The sequence below is a fragment of the Cyprinus carpio genome, unplaced genomic scaffold, assembly GCF_018340385.1.
Source record: "Cyprinus carpio isolate SPL01 unplaced genomic scaffold, ASM1834038v1 S000000525, whole genome shotgun sequence".
Lineage (NCBI taxonomy): Eukaryota > Metazoa > Chordata > Actinopteri > Cypriniformes > Cyprinidae > Cyprinus > Cyprinus carpio.
The window spans coordinates 5393-14776 of NW_024873265.1; the positions used below are offsets into that span (position 1 = coordinate 5393).

A 9384-nucleotide genomic window follows, 5' to 3' on the forward strand; every position below is an offset into this window, starting at 1 on the left:
ACCTGTGACAAAAGATACTGACACACACTCATAAGAATACACAGCTTCCTCAAGGTTGAGTGGTGAACCCTCCCACATCTAATCAGGTGCTTTCCCAAAACATACAGATATGGTGTGTGTTTTCTCAGAGAGAGGTCCAGACAATATCCAGACTTCATTCTTTAATGTTTAAAGATGAAAAGCAAGGCAAATGCTTTAACTGTAGGTTGGTCGCATAGATAAGAGGCCCTGATGACCCCTAGTTTGACCTAAACTGTCGAAGAAGGTTGTAAACACAATTATATGTTTCGGTGTATGGTGAATGCCTTTTTCGGAGACCTTCTGATTTCTGTTTATCACTGGTGTTAGCCAGTTGTACGGGAAAAGACTAAGTAAACTATACTTTTTGTCATGAGCATGCATGAGCGTTTTCTTTATGAATGATTGGAATTCATTTACATACATGTTTTACGCTCAAATCAGACGTTTATGAAGCATTTGTGGATCCGGAGAAGAGTTTGCGGGAAGGTCTGTTTTACGTGCAAATTACTAAGAGTTGACTCGTATATTTACGCAACTTTCATAAATGAGGCCCAAGGAGTTTGTTTAGCATTAGTTTACATTTGTTCACACCCTCACATTATAACAAACAAAGCGGAGGCACTGTGCAAATAAAAGATTTATTGTGGAGTTTAATCAAATCCATTGATTCAGTCGGCAGTTTTTACACACTTAAACTGACTGACAGCTTTAGTAATAAAGGAAGTGCTATTTACGTGCTTTCAATGTTTTTGTTTTTCAAAAAACAAAGATTGTTCCTACAACTGACCCTTCACAAAGACACACCCAAGTTTGTTACCAGTGCTATTTCCGACAAACTTGAGTGCAAAAACTTTCAAAAACAAAACTTTCTTATGCATATAGAACAAAGACTGTCAAAGGTAATGTCTTTAATAGGGATGAACGATATTGGATTTTGCTGATATTTTCTAATGAAGTCTAATGAGACTACATTGAAGGCTTTGAAAGTAGCTACAGTATAAATCAACTATAAATAAATCACTGCTTTTTCTTTCCCAAAAGAGATGCAGTGGTAACCTGAACATTTTATTTGAAGATATAAAATCTTTTAAAGTTCCTTGTGTTTTTTTTTTTTTTTTTTATAATCTGTTCAAAAAAAAAAAAAAAATCTATTACGCATTAATTATTAAATTGTTGTATATAAAAAGAATTTACAGGTGTCATGTTTGTGATTTTTATTCATGCAAGCTATAGCTCCTGACATTTGAATCCAAACACATTCGTGATTTTATTACATCAATTACTGCTTTATTTAATCAGAAACACAATCTTAACATTATTTGTGTATTTTGCTTTCATTTTATTACAAGTAGATCTACTTTTACTAGTGATTTTTGGCTTTATCTTACAAAGTATGCGTCATTCTGTAGCCTACTTGTATTCTCAAATTAAATGCGACGAAATAATATTGCGAAATATTATTGCAATTTCTAATACTGGTGCAGCACTGAATTTTCAGCATCATTACTTAAGTCCTCAGTGTCACATAGAAATCATTCTTATTCTGATTTATTATCAGTGCTGAACCTGTTGTGCTGCTATTTTTTTTTAAACCTGTGTTCCATAATTAAAATAAAAAGTTAAAAAGAACAGGAATAATTCAAAATAGAAATATTTTCCAATAATATCACTTTTATCCATTTAACACATTCTTGCAGAATAAAAGTATTCTAAGAGTATGTTTAAAAAAGAAAAATGATTTTTATTTTAAATAAACACTGTTCTTTTTAAATAAACAGTTTAACTTTTTGAATAAACAGTTTAACTTTTTTATTTATCAACGAATCCTGACAAATTTTTTTTTTTTTTCAACATTGATTATAAATCAGCATATTAGACTGATTTCTGAAGGATCATGTGACACCAGAGTCTTGAGTAATGATGCTGAATATTCAGCTTTGTTTCACTGGAATGAATTCTATTTTAAAGTATACTAAAACAAATCATCCAAGCACCCAATTCCTAACTATTTCTAATATAGGCTACATTTAATTAACATTGCTAAATATTATTAAATTGGAAATATATTAAAGATCTTGATCAAAATAATTCCAGGTTCACTTCTCTCCCTGCAGCCAGTTAGATTTCACGCACTTTCATCGGTCAGTCATTGAGGTCTGATTGGTTAAAGTTTTATTTGACCTTTTAAAACAGTTTTTACAACGTACTTTACAGAGAGATGCATGTGTGCATTGACAGAAAAGAACTGAATACAAACATAAAAGAGATAAAGTAGGCCTAGTAAAATAATGTTCAATAACCAGTTTATATATAGTTTAAATACAAAAATAGAAAAATTAAGGAAAGACCATAAACAAATGTGTTTTGACTACTTTTTAAAAGTGCATAACTTTTGACAACGTTTAATTCACAGGCGAAAATAATATCTAGCAACTCAGTGAGCTTAGAGGTATTTGTGAGTGCACAGGACACAGTTTGAGCGAGAGGAGAGACACGTTTTAAGTGCGCGCACTCTCTCCGGGCGAGAGCAGCGTGTATCTGAGCGCGCGACCGGTTTTGTGCACAAGCAAAGGATATCTGCATGCGAGCAGAAAGATTCGCGCTCGCGCATTATATTTATGTGCTTTCGCGCTACAGTAATGCACTCTCGACATTGGTCATTAAAATAATGCCATACAAGGTCTAGAGACATGTTTTTAGAAGCTGAATTTCTTTGAACTTGAGAGCCATGTTTTAGAATGATGAATTATGCACAAGAAGCTGCTATAAAAACCTGAGATGAGCGCAGTATTCAAACACAAATTCAAAGACATCCGTATCGCATTTAGGCAAGGCAAGGCAAGTTTATCTATATACCACATTTCATACACAATGGTAATTCAAAGTGCTTTACATAAAAGGAAGTAAAATAATCATAAAAAAACACAATAACAATAAAACAACAATAAAACAGGGAACTTAAAAACTTTTAAAATGCTTTAGAAATTGATTTCAAATTAATTTAAAAGTTAAAGTTAGAAAATGATTATGCATAAAATAGAGTGCATCAGTTCGGACATTGCACAGTTCTCATTCAGTAAATGTACAGCTAAACAGATGAGTTTTGAGTCTGGATTTAAATGTGACTAATGTTTTATCACATCTGATCTCTTCTGGAAGCAGATTCCAACTGCGGGCGGCATAATAACTAAAAGTGGATTCCCCTTGTTTTGTGTGAACCCTTCTGGGAAGGCTGGTGAGGACACCATTACAATTGTCCACCCTGCTGGTGATAAAGGCATGAACAAGTTTCTCCAAGTCTTGACTGGAAACAAAACATCTAATTCTTGCAATGTTTTTGATGTGATAGTATGCTGATTTAGTTACTGCTTTGACATGACTACTGAAACCAAGGTCTGTCTGCAGAATTACACCAAGATTCCTGACTTGATTTTTAGTTGTTTGACCCCTAGAGTCAAGGTATGCATTCACCTTGAAAACTTCATCTTTGTTTCCAAATGCAATGACTTCAGTTTTTTCCTTGTTTAACTGAAGAAAGTTCTGGCACATCCAACTGTAAATTTCATCAATGCATTGGCAGAGGAAGTCAATGGGGCTGTAGTCATTTGGCGATAAGGCTAGGTAAATCTGTGTATCATCAGCATAGCTGTGATAGGCAATTTGGTTATTTCTCATTATCTGACTTAGTGGGAGCATATACAGGCTAAACAAGAGCGGTGCGAGAATTGAGCCTTGTGGGACTCTGCATGTCATTGACGTTCACTTAGACTTATGCTCTCCTATACTCACATAATAACCTTTCCCTTCTAAGTATGACCTGAACCATTTGAGTACCATCCCAGAAAGCCAGACCCAGTTTTCTAGTCTCTCTAGTAGTATGTTATGTTCGACAGTGTCAAACACAGCACTGAGATCTACTGAAGTAGTACCAGCACTGATAATTTGCCAGAATCAGAATTTAAGCGAATATCATTTATTATCTGCTGTGCTGTCTCTGTGCAGATTGAAAATTTTCCAGGTATCCATTTGAGTTTAAGTAGATGTTAGTTTGAAAAACAATGGAATGAAAAATGTGTTCTAAGTGAATGACCCTACTAAAAGGTACTTAGCAAATACAGATGGCAGAGGAGCTATTGAATAAAGCAAAATCACAGACAAGTGATACAACCCTAACCACCAGCAATACTTAATTGTGTCTGCTTTACAATGAAACACAAGCTTATTGCGACCAGTTCCCTGACATAACATATTTATTGTGACCTATTTAACAGATGCATCATTTTATGTTAGAACAACTTGAAAAGCAACAAACAATAACAATACAGCAAAATAACCAATTAACTACGATCATCTAGCCCTCTATTAAACATTAAATAATTATTTCATCATATCTTCAGCTTATTCAGTACTGCATTCTTAGTTGAACCACTTGTACAGAAGGTTTGTGTCAGATGTGACAATTAAAATGCAACTTTGTGAAATGGACTGTCTTAAATTGTTGCTATAGTGGCATCATATTAATGCTAGAAAGCCTATGCATTTGGCAACTGTATTTTTTTTTAAATAAACCATTATATTTCATAAATAAAATCAATTTATTTGACTGGTGCCGGCCCTGTAGCACACCCTAAACACATGCAAGTTATTCTTCTTATAGGCAAGGCATATCGGGCTCATGAACACATGAGAGAATCCACACTGGAGAGAAACCAGTGTGGGAAGAGTTTCATAATAAAACACATCCTTAAAGAGCACATGAACATCCACTCGTTTCTAGACGCTTCATCCAGCAGAGCTGCGTCTCAGACTTTTTGTTCTTGTTGTCTTATTGGAGACGTTCATGCACTAAAATGTAGTTCAATCATTTAAGTGTATTTTTCAGGCCTTCATTACTGTTATATACCTAGTGAACAGTTCAAATATGAGGATTTTGTGAAAGTGCAACATAACTTAAATTTCAGAAAACATTGATCCAGGCCTCTGCACTTTCTCTGGAAGAAAAGACCAAAATAAACTCACATGTATGTGTTTCAGATAATGTTTAAGCAAACAAAAAGCCAGAGATCATTATGAACTCAAGCAATTCTCATCAAATTTTACAGACCTACTGTTTGAGAAAGAGATTCATTCTCATTGTACAACGTGAGTTAACAGTTGATTTCTCCTATTTCTCCTAAATTCTCAATCTGCACACCATTCTGTGTACATGACCTGTTTCTAATGTAAATTTCAACCTGTTTACTGTAGTAAACCATTTTAAAGTTATTTAAAAGTCCTAATTTGTGACCTGTTTCAGATAGTTCTTCATGCATGTCTGGTGATGTAGATGAAATATCAGTGATGGAGGGATATCACTTCACTTTAGACCCTACTCATACTGAAATGATGCTCAGTAATGAGATTCAGTTGGAGGTTTGGACCTGAAAACACTTTACTAGTTGAAATCAATAAACGGAGCAACAGAATGGCTGTATATGATGATGTTCTTGATGGGAGATTCAGAGACAGACTGAAGCTGGACAATCAGACTGGATCTCTGACCATCACAAACAGCACAATAAAACACACTGGCGTTTCTGAACTACAGACTGTCCTTCATCATCATCATCAGGATCTCATCCCAATCCCATGAGCAAGCAGACTCAACATCTGGACATCAGTGAATTCTGTCACACATGTTCAGGTTCAGCAGAGCTGATATTAGAGCTGATATTAGTGTTTATTGACTGAGCTGATCTCAGTTTGATGTGTTTATTCCTCAGACTCTGAACACTGTTGTGGTTCTACTGAAGCTGTGATCTGATTGGTCCTCTCTGCTCTGGTGGGCGTGGCTACTGTCATTCTTCTGGTTTATGACATCAGATCCAGAAGAGCTGAACAGGATCGAGCACATATTCACACATCAGTTACATGAATAATGGTGTCATTTCTCATAAGATATTGCATATATGAATATTTGTGAGATTTATTAATTTATTCCTTAATGTGTTCATTTTTCTCAGGAAGTGTTGAAATCTAAAGCAGAATGCTGAACTTTAAAGGTTCTTCAAGTGTGTTTTAGTGTCTTTGTCATAATAAATTTTAAATTATTCATGAGACTGTGTGTTCTTGTGCTATGAGAAGACGCTTCTCTTAATTATTCACAACAGCATGTGTTGATTTGCTCTGACAGAGCTTCAGATTGTGAGACTGTGTACATTAACTGAGAGAAACGTTCATGGATCAAAGGAGAGGGTTTGTTTTTCTTTGTAATAAGAGTTCGGCACAAACGAGATTCATTCACTCGGTGAGCATTACCGTTTTTACAGCTCCATGACAACCTGTCAAAAGACTTATAAACACCGCAGAATAAGCCTTAAAAGTTATCAGAGGTGCAGCAGCGCGTTCATATTTATGTTTTTGATGCAGAGTGCAAACGGCTGTGCATTAATTTATGTTTTTAACTCGATGGGTGTGAAATGAAACTGTGTGAACCCCAAGCTGTGTGTGTTGTCTGTCTCTCCTCTTCCCCAAACCACGACCACATTGTTTTTTTTAGCGTTTTTTTTTTTTTTTAACTGTGGATAGAATGAACCAGAGCTGAAACAGTGTGTTTCATGACCCTTTAGTTTAAAGTCACAGTCACTCCCTCACAGCAGCCCAGATAGCACATGTCTGTCTGCAAGATTTCTGTTAAATATCGCTTGGTCTGGAAAGCATCTACTGTGTACAAACATCTGACGGACATCTTTAAGATGTCAATTTTACATACGTTCTAAATCATAAACATCTTAAAGACATCTAATAAATGTCTATTTGACATCTGATAGGAGATGTATAGACGTCACTGCATGAAAAGGGTCAAATCTGGTCATATATGGTCATGGTAAACTGCAGGTTTGTTGTATGTATGTGTAAATGATCTAAGGCAAGTTACACAGAACAGTACATTTCCAGAAATACCCACATAGTCATACATGCAGACATACATGGACATATTCAGGAATTCTGGTTGTGAGGACTGGTGGCTGTCAGACCTTTCATGTGTTAATGAGCAGCAGTAAAGAACCAGGAGAGTTTCACAAAACAGCCTCAAAATAGTCTTCATATTATTGAACTCAAATATAGTTAGCCTTATTAGTTTTGAGAGAAATTAGAGAACACATCTGTGTCTGTTTTATAATTCACTGAACAAAAAAAAAGTTTCATTCATCCTATTAAGAATTTTAGGGTAATGATTCACATTTATATTTTTTAATTTGAGCCAATGAAAAGTAAATAACTTGCCCTAGACAATATTTTCTATGTCTATGAAAACTGTTTTATAAAACCTGGCACAAATTATATTTTTCCTTTTGAAGAAAGTAAATTCTATTTTTTTAGGGCAAGTTATTTATTTTTCATTGGCTCAAGTTAAACAAATATAGATGTGAATCATTACCCTAATCTTTTTAATTGGATGAATATAAAATGTTTTTTTGTTGTTTTTTAGTTGTATCTATATCAGTTGTTTTATTTTTCCAATTTGTTAAACTAGAAAATTAAGAAAAAAAATCAAACAAATAAAGAAACATTCATACAATTTTAAGTTTTATTTTTATTCAATTCCAAATGTTAACATTAAAAACACAACAAAACATATTTTTTTTTTATCTGAAAACATTTCCTCTTAAAACATGAAAAAACTAGCATTAACAGTTTATCTCATAATCAAAACAATGGAGCTAACTCACCTTTTCTGAGGTTGAGCATTACCTGCTGAATAAAATATAAACTGCTTTTCAAACACTTAGTCCAGGAGCAGGGCATAAATCAGTCTGAAAAATGGACACAGAAGGCCTGAGATCGGTCGGTTCATCCATTACAAAGTTTTCTTCAGATGCTTCCCGCTCTAGATGGGTTAGATGTGGACTTGATCAACACTGAGGACTCTTACTGGAGTCTGTCCTGTCAGCTGCATCCTAACAGAGCAAGAAACAGATCCATAAAGACATTATCAAGTCAGTTAGATAATGCTGTTGTCATATACTCAAGATCATATGCTGCATTCACACTGTGTTCTGTTCAGAGCTGTTCATGTCCTTGGAGCGGGAACTGTGTGTTTCTATGGCAACACTATCGATGTCTAAATTAATCTGCAGCAGTCTGGTACAGTCATGTGATACAAGTAGAATCGCTCAGAAAATTCCCAGATTACAGACCATAATTATGAGTTCTAAAAGGACATGAATTATTTTCCAAGTTGTAATCTTGTAATTATGGCAAATACAACATGTGATGAATGCACTTCTACACACCTGGTTTACTGTAAGAAGAGCTGCCTTTGGGTGATGTCAGGCTTGTCCTTCACAACTTTTCTGTGAAGAGCAAACATTAAAGTTAGTCTTTATGAGGGCATCTGACTTAAGTGTTTACATTTAATTGTGCAGTGTAGCTGTCAATAAAGTGATGCTCCTCAGAACAGGTCTCAGTTAACACACATGACATACAGCTGATCTGGAGCTCTGCTGTGAGGAGCCAGAAGTGTACAGTTTAGGGCAGTGCAGAAAGTCATTGAAATATATGTACACGCCTGATGTGAACAACGACATTGTTTCATTCTTGTATAACTTCCATGTTTGAACAGAGACAGGGTTTCACAGACAGGGCTTAGCTTAAACCAGGACTAGGACTTGGTTAAATCAGGATATTTAAATAACTAATATAAAAATGCCTCAAGAACTTTACTGGTGTGCATCTTGAGACACGACAATGGCACTGACATATTTTAAGATGTGCCAGTACAAGATATTATCAGTTAAGACAGCTTGAACATGTATTTTAGTCTGAAACTTGTCTGTGAAACCGGGGGATAATGTTTATATACCGTTAGCTGTGCTCTCTTTTCAGTTATGAGGGCCATACTTACACTTCCAAAGCATCTCTTCCATTTTTTCTTCCTTCATAAACAAGAAAAGGGCTCTGAACCTAGATAGAACAGAAGTATATTCATGTATTTATAGCGTTAATTACTTTAAACTTACTCTTTCAAACAACAGTCATGTCTATTAAACGCGGTTGTTAAATTATTGCACTCTCCATATTAGCGCCAGCATCATCTCTCCTCCGCTGTATGAGTAAAATTAACTTAACAGTTACACTCCTCATAAACTAATGAAGAAGACTCCAAATTCATTAATCAGTCTAATATTTCCTGAAATGTGGGATTTAAAATACATAAATTATAACTAAATATTTGATTGTAAAATGATAAAAATGTTAATTTCAGCTGTAAATAAGAGGTAAAGTGCGGTTTTGTCTTTTTCATCCCACAAGTTTATGAGTTACAGTCTCAGTTTTTCTCTTTTAATAGACATTAGATTCAAAACTATTTAAATCTTGTAG

The 9384-nt window shown here is 34.8% G+C and overlaps 1 long non-coding RNA gene across 1 annotated transcript; it reads right to left on the bottom strand.

The window, feature by feature from the left end:
* Window positions 1-5697: 5697 nt before the first annotated feature.
* Window positions 5698-9143, bottom strand: LOC122142989. The gene is made up of 4 exons (XR_006158903.1): window positions 8909-9143; window positions 8298-8357; window positions 7756-7961; window positions 5698-5894 (listed from the first exon to the last, which is right to left on the bottom strand). It is a non-coding gene; the product is annotated as an uncharacterized LOC122142989 (long non-coding RNA).
* Window positions 9144-9384: the final 241 nt, after the last annotated feature.